The sequence below is a fragment of the Telopea speciosissima genome, chromosome 1, assembly GCF_018873765.1.
Source record: "Telopea speciosissima isolate NSW1024214 ecotype Mountain lineage chromosome 1, Tspe_v1, whole genome shotgun sequence".
NCBI classification, from domain to species: Eukaryota; Viridiplantae; Streptophyta; class Magnoliopsida; order Proteales; family Proteaceae; genus Telopea; species Telopea speciosissima.
The window spans coordinates 46333737-46349129 of NC_057916.1; positions in this window are offsets into that span (position 1 = coordinate 46333737).

Sequence of the window (15393 nt, forward strand, 5' to 3'; positions counted from 1 at the left end):
CATACCCTCATGGTGGGATGGCCTCCCACTATAGTCACGCACATAGTTCACTACCTCATACGTTACCCAAATAGATTACTATATCCACACTCAAGGAGGAATGGCCTCACAATAATATCATAATCAGTTCCCATCATTACCAAATCCACACAACCGAGGTGGAATGGACTCATGATGGCACCACACACATATCCTCGATCATCTTTACCATATTCGCACAACCATGGTGAAATGGACTCAGGATGGCATCACACACATATCTTTGTCTATTCCATATCTATACAATCATGTTGGTATGGGCTCACATCACTTCACTTCCAATCCCTTCACACTCATTTCATGCCGATGATCACGTGGCCTTCATGTTGATCTCCCACTCCATCCCTCAGCTGAGTGTGATCAACCACATTATTGTGCCCTCCACTGCCTCCTCCTTAAGTGAGGTACACCATAAATATCCTCTCACTCCATCCCCCTGCTAAGTGAGGTGATCCATGTAAACCTTTCACCCCATTCCCCCTGTTGAGTGAAGTAATCTCAACTCCACAATGTGCACTCACTCCTTCTTCCTCCACTAAGTGAGGCACCACATGCACTGATTCACACATCAGTGCCCACACATAATCATTCATGGAGTTACTACCATGATCACAAATCATACCACATTATCCTATCATTTATACACCATACATCAGTCATCAACATCACTTCACTTCCAATCCCTTCACACTTCTCATTTCATGCCGATGATCACGTGGCCTTCATGTTGATCTCCCACTCCATCCCTCAGCTGAGTGTGATCAACCACATTATTGTGCCCTCCACTGCCTCCTCCTTAAGTGAGGTACACCATAAATATCCTCTCACTCCATCCCCCTGCTAAGTGAGGTGATCCATGTAAACCTTTCACCCCATTCCCCCTGTTGAGTGAAGTAATCTCAACTGCACAATGTGCACTCACTCCTTCTTCCTCCACTAAGTGAGGCACCACATGCACTGATTCACACATCAGTGCCCACACATAATCATTCATGGAGTTACTACCATGATCACAAATCATACCACATTATCCTATCATCTATACACCATACATCAGTCATCAACATCAGTATTTAGTTTTCCTAATGTCTCACTAATCCACACATGGTGTTCATCACACGAGGCATTCATATCAATCCCACGTTCATAATTATACATTCCTCATCATGACATATATATCAACACAATCCATGGAATAAAGTCACATTCTTTTTATAACTCATCATATAATCACATTCATATTCATACTACAACACGCATGATCATATTTCTAATTACATCAATATCAATAATATAATAAGCACTCATCAAACAATGGAGAAAAGTCTCAAATTAGAATCCAATCACCTCAATTCACACCATTCAAGTCACGTCGATATTCGATCAATCAATTCTTAGAGTCAAGCAACACATAATAGTAAAACATCACCCAAAGTGGATCATAGGCCTTAAAGAAGCCAAACCACCAAGTCCTACCATGTTCAACGCCTTTAAAATAGGCAATATAATGAAAACAAGGTTAATCGGACTCACTGCTTACCAACCGGATTCCTATCCAGGTCACCGGTTAGCACTCTGATTGCCTCACTTAACACATGTTCTGGGTTTAAAATTATCCGGCTTTGTATCCAGACTCACTATGTCACACCCCAAACCCCACTCTAGGGTTTTGGTATGACTAGGGTGCTTACCAACATCCTAGACTGCCTCCAGGATCACGAACGCAGTGGCTTACCTCATAGTCACACAAACGAGAATCAGAATAGCGAAAGACTTATAATAAATACCGTTGATCCTCATTTAGGGAATAAATATAGTGATAATAAATACATAAGGTGGATAATCCTTGAATTTAAAAGTTAATACAATAGAAGTCGTTTGATAAGTACAAAGAAAGGAAGAAAACATACATTAAGAAAATATAATATCAAAAGCAATAAGAAATAAAATAAGCATCAACGGTTGTAGACCAACTTTTGCATCCACATCCTTTACTATGTCTTCTATCATCCACTGGTACCGTATAACCTGTATCACAATCTAAAAGAAGGGTTCCACGAGAGGTGAGCTCCACTGAGCCTAATGAGCAGAAAGTTGAACCACACACACAACAATAATTGTTTGATTGCAAGTCGAACCTGATAAATGAACATCATTGACGTCCCATACCACCAATGATGGCTCGCACATCAGATTCAATTTACAACCATGCATCTGATGTAACAGTTCAAAATGCAATATGAATCATGATATATGATGCACAATGAATTATGATACAGGGCATGCATGCCATGATAGTATCTACAACGCAGTAGGCATTATCCCTGGTTCAGAAATTTACTCATCAAACACCTAGCGATAATGATCCTAATTGCGTGTAGAACCCTGCCGATCATGGACACACATCGATTTCTCGGCAGACCTCCGATAAACCCAACCACGGTTCTGAAATTCACCCATCGAACACCCGGGCTGGTTTACCAATTAAGGTGATCACGGTGTAAGAATTAAAACATCTACCACCCGTATCCCTTTTATTACATTTAGGCATTCACGGTGTAGGAATTAATACATCTACCACCCATATCCCTTTTTATCATATTTAGGCAATAATGATGTAGGAATTAATACATCTACCACCCGTATCCCTTCCATCATATTTAGGCGATCACGGTATAGGAATTAACACATCTACCACCCGTATCCCTTTTATCACATTTAAGCGATCATGGTGTAGGAATTAACACATCTACCACCCGTATCCCTTTTAATGATATTTTTTTACAAACTCGATATGCAAAATGCTGTAAGAAACTATCGTATCGAGAGGTATTTCAAGTGCGTCAACGTCCCATACCATCTATCACCCAGGTACCAACACGACATGATACATGACAGAACAATTATAGAATATGATGAAGGCATCAAATAAACCACAACATCATCTCATCCATTTCCAATCACAATCATAACGCATAGCCATCAAGCATACACAAGAATGCATTCATACTTAAATAATGCAAACATGCATCGTGCAAGAAATATGACAAATAACAAGAATGCATTAGACATATCATTTAAGCATAGAAACACTCAAGATAAAGATAAGGTCCAACCCCCACTCATTGATTGTTTATTTCCTCGAAGTTCATGCTCACGGTTCGATTACCATGTGGATCACTTCGCATGCGTACTAGGACCTAGAGATATGTATAAGAGTGTTAGAAGTGCTTGGTGAGGTCCCAAGTGGGGCCACATAGACTGCCCAATGCAACAGCCCAAAAGAGTAGCGTCGGACTTACGAGCGGGTCTTAGCAGGAACCTAAGCCCGTCGATGAGTCCGATCATCGTAAAGCTCGAGTTCTTGAGGGTTTCACCTCACAAACTCAACCCACTTGGAATTTCAAGCCATACGGGTTTAGGGAGGGTATCCTAGGGTCCACTAGGGATCAAATATCACGATCAAAACAAGGATCAATGGGGATTCAAGGAGTTGGATCCCCAAACCAAAACTAGGTCTTTCTTGGGTGTTAAAAATCCTAGTTCAGCAACAAGGTTGCAATGGGGGGTTAGGGCTTACAATTTGAGGGCAAGGCCTCAACAATGATGTTCACATATGATCCAAGCTGATACCTTGGGTTCCAAGTAGAACCCCAAGATAAACTTCCATTTTCCAAGACTCACAACCCAAAACCAATGAGGGGAAAGGGGTTTAAGGGCATCAAGGATAGACCTTGGCACCACAATAGGTCATTTAATTAGTATAATTAGGGTCACCTTAGGTTGTAATTGAACCCTCATTAAAATTTTGCAAGTCCTACTCAAACAGTCACGACGTGGGCGAGGCCACCGGATTAAAATTCTGCTGTAAAGTTATTGTTAAAACACAACCTCAGTGTTTGGAACCACTTTCAAGGGCCTTCCCCACTGTTTGGGTCCAAGGTTTCTTTATAATAATTGTATCCCTTTGAGTCTAGTTTATAACACAATTTAAATTGTGTCGATACAATATGTGTAGACCAAGTTATGGTCAAAACAACGGGCAGAGGTCAAGTGGTCAGCAGTTCTGGGGATAGGCAATTTTATGGGTGGTTTTACCCCAATTCCTAATACTGTAGGTAAAACCACTCCCAACAGAGGCCTTTAAGCCTTGGCGGTTTTATGGGTGGTTTTACCTAGAATATGAAACCGCATGTAAAACCACCCAATACTAAGTTCGAGATTTTGGGGTTTCACTTAGGATTTCATCTCCCAAGGGTTTGAGGGCATAGGGCTTCAAAGGGGAGTTACCCTAAGGTCTTATAGGGTGCTAAGATCCTGTTAGGTCCATTAAACCAAAGGATTCAAGGGGAGAACCCTTGGTGAATCCAATATTAGGTGAAGTAGGATAAAACCCTAGGTTTTACTAGTAGGGTTCAAGGATGAGTCTTTGGGGTCATGTATAGGGACTATTGACCCCATATAGGCATAAAGTAGAAGTTCCAATCAATTCTTGGGTTCCAAGTGGAACCCTAGATCAAAGTCTTCCCATTTTCCCAAGTTCTCAAACCCCAAAATCGATCAAAGAGGGGGAGGAGGTGTTAATGGCTTATCTTACCAATGAGAGGAGTTCCACGATTTGGCCACCAAGGGATGTGGGTTCAATCTTTCGCCTCTCCCTTTCTCCCTTCTCCTTTCTTCACTCCTTCCTTTCCATAGCTTCCTCTCTTGGCTTGGCCTTCAAGAGGGGAGGGTAAGATGAGCTTCAAGGGAAGGACAGCGAGGGCTCCCTTCCTTCCCTGCTTCTTCTTCTTCCTTCTTTCCTTCTTCTCCTCTCCTTTCTTCTTTCTTTCTCTTCTTTCCCTTCTTCCCTCGTTTTTAGTTGGAGGAGGGAATGAAATGGATAAGGGAATCCAAGCTCCTAATTATAACTTAAACCCTTCCTAAGGTCCGTTTGGTTGGGTAGTAAATATGTCAAAACCCATTATTGGACTATAAATGGTTAAATGGGTCCACTTATTAGTCCCACAAGAAGAGGAAATGTTGTGGATGGGGTCCACAAGGTATGGAGACACCAGGCCCTTGCACATTTCCCAAGGTAAGTGGGACCCCACAACAAATCACTCCATTTATAGTTATTTTAGCCTTAGTGATTTTACTTAGTACCTAAAACCATATGATGAACCGCCCAAGTAAAGATGGGTTATTTTTTACTACAAACATCCTCGGCTTTGTCCCGTACTTTAAGGACTTCAAAGGGAGCATGTATACTTGATATTTAAGGATTAAATTTTCACCTTCGTGCAGTCACATTGCCCATCAGACTGAAGTCCACCATTTTATTCCAGTTATCCCCTTGACTTCCATGGCCCAAGGTCACAGGTGTTAACCATTAGCAGCATCGCAACATCTACCAATAGAAAATCAATTTAGTCCAAAAATTTAGGGTATACATTGGGCGCGGATATAACATTCCCCCAACCTTATAAGAAATTTCATCCCCAAAATTTGATGTGCCTAGGGATCCGAATAGGTGAGGATACTTCGACTGGCCTTTCATCTCCTCGTCAAGGCTTAGCTCGGCGCTCCTTAACGAGTACCCCAGTCTCTCTTCAAGTTCTCTTTATAGGTCAAGGCGACAATCAGTTCAGGTGATCTCTGAGTCTAGGCGTGAGTCGAATCTGAGATGTTCATTTCAACATCTACACCTAGAATGTGTCATGGGCTCTACCACAAGGTGGGCAGTGCCGGTTCCGTATGCCAATGGTCAGCGATTTACAACCTCTCCTTCTTATAGAACTGCATCACCTCTAAGGATGTGGCTTAAGACGATCCCGGGCTCAATTGGGTTAAAGGTTAACATATACAAGAGCCCAGGGGGGTTTCAATCTTTAGTCACAAACCTCAAGGAAATAAAAGGTCCAACTAATCCTTTGTACCACACTTAGTATTACACTTCCATTACTTGGGTTGCAAGGCGTGGTTTGTACTACTTTTCTCACAAGGCCTTTGCTCTGAAGACTTTCACTTCTGATTCTCTAACACCTAACTCAACTCTAGAATGAATTGGAATATTGATGGAATCTCCTATTGTTCACTCCCAATACGGAGGGACACATCGGTGACCCATTACTCCACTCATACCTATAGTTGAGTAAAGTTTTGTCAAATTCTTCAGTTCTAGTCTCACATCATTCTCGACCGTACTAACCATACTAACACTCGATACAATATATAACCAACACAAAAACTCCAAATAGTAAAATTCGAACCCAACATCAATAAACATGCATATGTAATAATGATACATAAGCAGGTAAGTTATCTTGCACGTAACTAAAATATTCCTCATGTTAGACATATATATAAATACAATTACAAGCATGAACAGGTATAGTAAGTCGCGTGATGTACCTGCCACCATAACTAGGTTTATCCTTGTGGGTAGCTTCTGGACTTGTGACCCAGCTGATTACAAATGTGGCAGCGAATGTTCAATAGGGGTTGTATATATGGTGTGCTCATGGGATTATGTTGCTGAAAACTCTTGGGTGTGTGCCCCAGCTGGTTACACCTGTAGCAATGGATGTCCCATCAAACCAACTGAGATGCAATTATAGAACGGGATGACTGGAACGTCTAGCCCACTTTTGGTGTGTACTGCTCTGTATTGAAGTTGAGCCGAGGTATGGCCTCTTCTGTGCCTTGCTTGGTCCCGTAGAATTTGAGAACATCACTGACCTCTGACGTGCCGCCTTGAGAGCATGGTAGTTCTTTCGCTCTTTGTCCTTAATCAATTTGGCTGCCTGAACCACGTGTGCAGAAGAGGGGAGATTGTGCAATACCACAGATGTGCTAATACTAGGTCTCAGCCCCTTCTCAAATTTCTTGGCCTTGATGGCATGGTGCTTCATATGCACGGGAGCAAAATAGAAGAGCTTTTCAAAAATTTGCTGGTACTCAAGGGTGACTTGGGTCCCTGGGTCAAGCTCATGAACTCAGCCTCCTTTTGATCATGAAAGCTCTGAGGAAAGTAGTTTCCTAGGAAATTCTTCGTGAATTGACCCCATGTAGGGTTAGGATACAGTGCCCTGAAGTCCTTCTTGGTGGACTACCACTAAGAATCAACCTCGCCTCTAAATTGAAAGACCGCATACCTGATTTTATCTTCATTCGCACATTGAAGTAACTCAAAGATCCTCTCCATGTCCCTTCCATTATGTCGGATAAAGGAAGTCAGCAGTCGTCTTTGTAAAAGTGGAGGGGTTATGCTTCTGGAACCTTTCAGTCAACTTGGAGGCATCAACTTACTTGGGTGCCGGAGGTATTGGATGTCATTCTCTCTCTTGCACAACAGTCAATAACTGAGTACCCAAGGTTTGTATGAATGTCTGATTCTCTTATTGCACATTTTGCAGCAAATCTCCCAATACCGTTGCCATGTCTGGATTGGCTTGGGTAGTAGGAACAGTCGACTAAGCTGTGTCTGAAGGGTCAGCATATTGCTCGCTTGGAGGAAACGGACTCCTACTTAAATGAGTGTGAGGCATAGTGATATCCTATCAAAGGACTTGTACCAATAAACAAATATAATAAACAAGTATAACTGATATCATAGGTTGTAGTATGCATAGAAGAAGCACCTATGCAGCGGAGTGGTGGTTTCACTTGGGTCTTTAGTTTGCACTAATGTCTTATGCTCTTTTCCTTATGTAATTCTTTGTTTCTAAGGGGTTTTAGTTATACTGTTATTACTGTCCTTTTGAAAGGTTACACTCAATGTAGTATGACCTATGTTGATTGGTATAATGTAATCATGATCATCAATGCATGCAAAGTTTAGTTTTATGCACATTATTTCTAGTACCTTTACTATTGTTCGTGTATTGTTAAGACTTTTATTATAAACTAGTGCACTTAAGATTCAGCTGGACTGTGAGTTAAGTGAGAGCATCATTGCTTTGATACCATGTTGTCACACCCCAAACCCCACCCTAGGATTTTGGTATGACTAGGATGCTTACCAACATCCTAAACCGCCTCTAGGATCACGGACGTAGTGGCTTACCTCATAGTCACACAAATGAGAATCAGCACTAATATCAGAATAGCAAAAGACTTGTAATAAATACCGCCGATCCTCATTTAGGGAATAACTACAGTGATAATAAATACATAAGGTGGATTATCCTTGAATTTAAAAGTTAATACAATAGAAGTCGTTTGGTAAGTACAGAGAAAGGAAGGAAACATAAATCAAGAAAATATAATATCAAAAGCAACAAGAAGTAAAATAAACATCAATGGTCGTAGACCAACTTGTGCATCCACATCCTTTAATGTGTCTTCCACCATCATGGTACCGTACAACCTGCATCACAATCTAAAAGAAGGGTTCCATGAGGGGTGAGCTCCACTGAGCCCAATGAGTAGAAAGTTGAACCACACGCACAACAATAATTGTTTGACTGCAAGCAGAACCTGATAAACAAATATTATTGACGTCCCATACCACCAATGATGACTCACACATTAGATCCAATTTACAGCCATGCATCATATGCAAAAGTTCAAAATGCAATATGAATCATAATATATGATGCGCAATGAATTATGATGCAGGGTATGCATGCCATGATATTATCTACAACGCAGTAGGCATTACCCCTAGTTCTGGAATTTACTTGTCAGACACCCAGCGATAATGATCCTAACTGCGTGTGGAAGCCTGCCGATCATGGTCACACATCGATTTCTTGGCAAACCTCCGATTAATCCAACCACGGTTCTTGAATTCACCCATCGAACACCCCAGCTGATTTACCAATTAAGGCGATCACGGTGTAGGAATAAACACATCTACAATTTGTATCCCTTTTATCACATTTAGGCGATCACGGTCTAGGAATTAACACATCTACCACCCGTATCCCTTTTATCACATTTAGGCGATCACAGTGTAGGAATTAACACATCTACCACCCGTATCCCTTTTATCACATTTAGGCGATCACGGTGTAGGAGTTAACATATCTACCACCCGTATCCCTTTTAATCACATTTTTTTACAAACCCGATATGTAAAATGCTATATGATTGTATCAAGAGCTATTCCGGGTGCATCGACATCCCATACCATCTATCACCCGGGTACCTGCACAACATGACACATGGTAGACCAATTATAGAACATGATGAAGGCACCAAATAAATCACAACATCATCTCATCCATTTCCAATCACAATCATAACGCATAGCCATCAAGCATACACAAGAACACATTCATTGTTAAATAATGCAAACATGCATCGTGCAAGAAATATGACAAATAAAAGGAATGCATCAGACATATCATTTAAGCATAGAAACACTCAAGATAAAGGCAAGGTCCAACCCCCACTAACCGATTGTTTATTTCCTAGAAGTTCATGCTCACGGTTCGGTTCCCATGTGAATTACTTTGCATGCGTACTAGGGCTTAGGGATGTGTACAAGAGTGTTATAAGTGCTTGGTGGGGTTCCAAGTGGGGCCACATAGGCTGCCCAATGTAACAACCCAAAAGACCAGGGTCGGACTTACGAGCGGGTCTAAGCAGGAACTTGAGCTCGTCCGTTAGCCCAATTGTGGTAAAGCATGAGTTCTTGAGGGCTTCACCTCACAAACTCAACCCACTTGAAATTTCAAGCGATAGGGGTTTAGGGAGGGTGTTCTAGGGTCCACTAGTGATCAAATATCATAATCAAAACAAGGATCAATGGGGATTCTAGGAGTTGGATCCCCAAACCAAAACTAGGTCTTTCTTGGGTGTTAAAAATCCTAGTTCAGCAACAAGGTTGCAATGGGGGGTTAGGGCATCCAATTTGAGGGCAAGGCATCAACAACGATGTTCACATATGATCCAACGTAATAGCTTCAGTTCCAAGTGGATCGCCAAGACAAACTTCCATTTCAAAGACTCACAACCCAAAACCAATGAGGGGAAGGGGGTTTAAGGGCATCAAGGGTAGTCCTTGGCACCACAATAGGTCACTTAATTAGTATAATTAGGGGCACCTTAGGTTGTAATTAAACTCCCATTAAAATTTAGCAAGTCCTACTCAAACAGCCATGACTTGGGCGAGGCCACCAGATTAAATTCTGCTCTAAAGTTGCTTTCAAAACACAATCTCAGTGTTTAGGGCCACTTTCAAGGACCTTCCCCACTAATTGGGTCTAAAGTTTCTTCATAATAATTGTATCCCTTTGAGTCTAGTTTATAATGTAATTTGAATCGCGTCGATACGATATGTGTAGACTAAGTTATGGTCAAAACAACGGCCATAGGTCGAGTGGTCAGCAGTTCAGGGGATGGGCGGTTTTATGGGTGGTTTTACCCCAATTCCTAAAACCATAGGTAATACCACTCCCAATAGAGGCCTTTAAGCCCTGGCGGTTTTATGGGTGGTATTACCCAGAATATGAAACCGCATGTAAAAAACCTCCCAATACTAAGTCTGAGATTTTGGGGGTTTTCACTTAAGATTTCATCTCCCAAGGGTTTGAGGGCATTAGGGCTTCAAAGGGGAGTTACCCTAAGGTCTTATAGTGTCCCAAGATCCTATTAGGTCCATTGAACCAAAGGATTCAAGGGGAAAGAACCCTTGGTGAATCAAATATTACGTAAAGTAGGATAAAACCCTAGGTTTTACTAGTGGGGTTCAAGGATGAGTCTTTGGGGTCATGTATAGAGGCTATTGACCCCATACAAGCATAAAGTTGAAGTTCCAATCGATCCTTGGGTTTCAAGTAGAACCCTAGGTCAAAGTCTTCCCATTTCCCCAAGTTCCCAAACCCCAAAATCGATCAAAGAGGGGGAGGAGTTAATGGCTTATCTTACCAATGAGAGGAGTTCCACGATCCATCTCCTTCCTTCACTCCTTCCTTTCCACAGCTTCCTCTCTTGGCTTGGCCTTCAAGAGGGGAGGGTGAGATGAGCTTCAAGGGAAGAACAGCAAGGGCTCCCTTCCTTCCTTTCTTCTTCTTCCTTCTTTCCTTCTTCTCCTCTCCTTTCTTCTTTCTTTCTCTTCTTTCTCTTCTACCCACATTTTTAGTTGGAGGAGGGAATGAAAGGGATAAGGGAATTCAAGTTCCTAATTGTAACTTAAACCCTTCCTAAGGTCCGTTTGGTTGGGTAGTAAATAGGTCAAAACCCATTATTGGACTATAAATGATTAAATGGGTCCACCTATTGGTCCCACAAGAAGAGGAAAGGTTGTGGATCCCCACAACGTATGGGGACACCAGTCCCTTGCACATTTCCCAATTTAAGTGGGACACACAACAAATTACTCTAGTTACAGTTATTTTAGCCTGGGTGGTTTTACTCAGTACCTAAAACCATATGACAAACCGCTCAAGCAAAGATGAGTTATTTTTTACTCCAAATATCCCTGGCTTTGTCCTCAAAGGGGGCATGTACACATGATATTTAAGGATTAAATGCACAATTTCGTGCGGTCACATCACCCATCAGTCGATTTTCACCCTTTTATTTCAGTTATCCCCTTGACTTCAATGGTCCAAGGTCCCAGGTGTTGACCGCTGGCAGCGTCGCAACATCTACCAATAGAAAATCAATTTAACCCAAAAATTTAGGGTGTACATTAGGCGCGAGTATAACATACTAGGTTCAATTGAATTTGTATCCGGACTCATCGGAGACCCAAATACGAAAACTTTTCATGGATCTCAAACCTTTCGAGGGGATTTTGACCCTCATCCGAGCAGAAATGGTAAATTTGTATTTCAAGATGAAATGAAGCTACACGATTCTAGTTTCATACACAACTAAAATACTAAATTTTGACTTCAAACAAGAAATTTATGTCGTTCGCAATTAACAGGGGTCAATCTAACACAAATAAAAATCCAGCTTGAATGGGGGTTTTCATCCCTTTCGATGACCATTCATAAACCCCAAACCCCAAGCACGAAATGTACAAGGGAAATCATTAAAATCAAACACCCAAACTCTAATACACAATCAAATAAAGGTTTAAATGTATTTTACCTTCATAGCCCCTTGGTTTTGAAGGGATCATTTTTCAATGGCTCAAATTCTTATTCAAAAACTCATCCCACTTTAAATGTGAAGCTCTTCCCTTGATGTTGAGTGAATGTACTCCATGAATCATGTACCCAACATCACTCTCACACCAAATATAGCCTTGATTCAGTCTCCAAAGCTCTCTAGAATAAAGCCCTAATTTTGTTTCTCTCAAAACTCTCTTCTCTTGCTCTCTCTTTTCTCTCTTTTCTTGTCTAAGTAGAATATAGAGATATTTCTCAACTCAAGTCCAATCCATGTATTTATATAGCCCTAACCATGAGTGATTTAGAATAAACCCAAGGTTCAACCCATGGCTCATATAGAACTAATTGATTTCTTATGTGAACCCCTATGTTAGACCAAATTGACTCAACCCTAGCCTAGTCCTTCATGACTCATGTTCAACCAACCCATGGGTCAACTCAGATTTTATATATACTCTACTCTAGACCTTATCAAATCCTTAATTGACCACTACTTGAACCGTTGGCTAAGTCCATGGTTCAACCCACTTATTAAAACACTTAGCACCCAACTTTATAATTTATGAGCTCTTTGATTTACTTTATTGCTCACTTAGTATTAACATGTATAAATAATATATCCAATTGGTCAAGAGTTATACATGTATAAATAATATATCCACTCTTTGAACTCTTCACAACTCGACTATAGACTCTTACACAAGGGTTACCCTACCCTACTATATTTAGTTATTTAGTAATCATTCGCTTATCATCAAGAGTAAAATATAAGATAACTTAATAGTAGATGATATAGTATCATGTAAAAGTTCATGTTAATTCAAATATTTTCATCACATTGCCTCTTGGCACCCACATTAGCTTATCCTTTAATAATAATTTATTATTACAGCCTTTCATTGGCCTCTATCCTTCCCCTCATAAAAATTTAAGGCTCACCATACAACGACAACAAACTCAGCCTTATCCCAACTTAATGGGGTCGGCTATAAGGATCCTGTTGGGTCAAGAAACCTGCTGGAGCGGGCTCTACCTGCAAGACAAGATTAGTAGAGAGTACCGGGCATCACCGGTGATCTCACTTTGATGCTTAAGTCAGATCTCTAAGCAACAGATGATTCAAAGATAATTCAGATGGATGTGTTTAGCGTTACCTCCCTTACTTAAGGTGGTTGAGGGGCAGAATCGTGCCCAAGATGGAAAGCTAAATCCCCAGAGTGGAGTGAGAATGTTCAGGAGTGATATGTGGGATAGTGTTTATCCATAACTTCCTATGCGCCTGATTAGGTGCAATGTGGGCGAAAATCTCGGGCCACATCGGCCCATAATAAGCTTTCAGTTATTTGCGCAAAGTGTGGAGGTCATCCCTCCCATCTCTGATTGAGGCCAGGTTAACGATCTGGGAACGTCGCGGCCTGTGCCGTCTTGGAGTGAAGCACGCCCTTAGGGTACGTCTTGCACATATCTCACCGGCCCAACCAAGCGCTGGTTGAGGTCACTCTTCGTGAGCTCGTACCTCACGCATTGCTTAGCACGTCCTCGTGGAGAATGGTCTCTTGACCTATCACGAGCCCCCCCTTCCCTTGATCATTTTTTGCTCATGGGAGTTGTATCAATTTTGAATTTTCTAGCCTGTCTTTGTGCGTGCAGGTGTGACATTTCGTCAGTTGGAGGTGACTTGATAACCCCCTCGCTGGTTGACGCGTGGCATCACCATAATGGTGCCTCGATCCAAACCATTGCCGCTTTGCCTAACCGACGCTTGACGTCCCACGCATTATCTGCCACGTGGCCGCAGGCATTTGAGGTCTAGGTCTATCCTATGGCCGCTCAATTTTTATTGTGCAAAGACACGCATTGATACTCGGACACATGGCTCGAGCTTTTACTACACCTCGGGCATGCCCAACGTCTACTGTTTCTGGCCCTATGATGGGTTTCAACCCTGTCCGTTGGATCTGGGCGCTTCTCCTTCCCCTTCCAACCTATAAATTGGGGCTGTCTTCTCCACTGCAGCCCTTACTGCCACTTTGCAAATTTGAGATTTTTTGTTTCTTTCATCTTCACTAATCATTGTTTCTTGTCGCTGCATTTTGCTCCGGTGATCGACACTTCCTCCGGTGGCCCTTAAGTACCTCCAACAACTCTTCATCTCATGAGCTCATGTTGCTTCCTTTGCTCGAGTCACGTCCTTAATCCTTCGACTCGCGTTCCCCATTTCTGCAACTCCTTAGCTAGTAAGTTCCTCTGTCATGTCTTCTTCTTCCTCCTAGGCGAAGCCTAATAGGGCCTACGGTGCTATCGCCGGAATGAGTGGGGGTTCTGACCCCGAAGTAAGTTCTGAGAGGACCCAAGAGGAGCGATCTGCACTCTTTGGGTCCAAGAAGTTTGCTGCCCAGGCTGGCCATTTGGCCCAAGCCTCTTTTGCCCATTCCAGTGGGGGTACGCCAGCCCTGGCTGAGGGCTTAGTGGAGTATGCCACCGAGGGCAGTGGCACTCACAATGAGGAAGAGGAGGAGATCCTGGTGTGGGCCACCAGTGTGGCTGCCTGGGAGAGCTCTATGACCAGGCGATCTCTGGCTGCCTTGAGGGTCCGGTACGAGTTCCCTCCAGATGTACAGACCTGGGTGCCCACTAGGGGGGAAAGGGCAAACACTCCCAGGCCTGACGCCGTGTGTTTGTATGAGGGCACGTTCTAGAGTGGCCTCCATTTCCCCATCCATTGGTTTATGGCGGACGTGCTTCGCCACTACACCATTTCCCCGGGCCAGCTGGTGGCAAACTCCTGGAAGCAGCTCTTCGGCTTCTACTTGTTCTTTACCCATCTCGACTGTAAGGCCTCGTGGGAGCTCTTTGTTTATTTTTTCCAATTGAAGAAGACCTCGGATGAGTGGGTTTATAAGAAACATGCTTCAGTCCACAAAGAAGTGGAAGGACCGTTTCTTCTACGCGAGGTTCCCTAACAACCTGTTCAAGGTGGAGTGGGAGAGGGTACGACTGCAGACTGTGAATTCGGTCCCCATGCTGAGCCAGTACGACCAGCAGTCTCTCAGCTTACGCGTGAAGGGGGCGGCCTTCGACATTCGTGAGTTGAAGAATGAGGCTCTGCTGGTCCAGCACGGGGTGAGTTCTTCCCCTTTATATCTTTTTTCCCTTATTGTATATTCGTAAGCTGAGTTTTTAACTTGTGCTTGTTTCCTTTTCAATAGACTACTAGCTGGACTTGGACGAGTTCCACGAAGAAGCGGAGGAGGAGAAGCAGAAGGCCATGGAAAAACAATTCAAGAGGCAGACCCGCTCC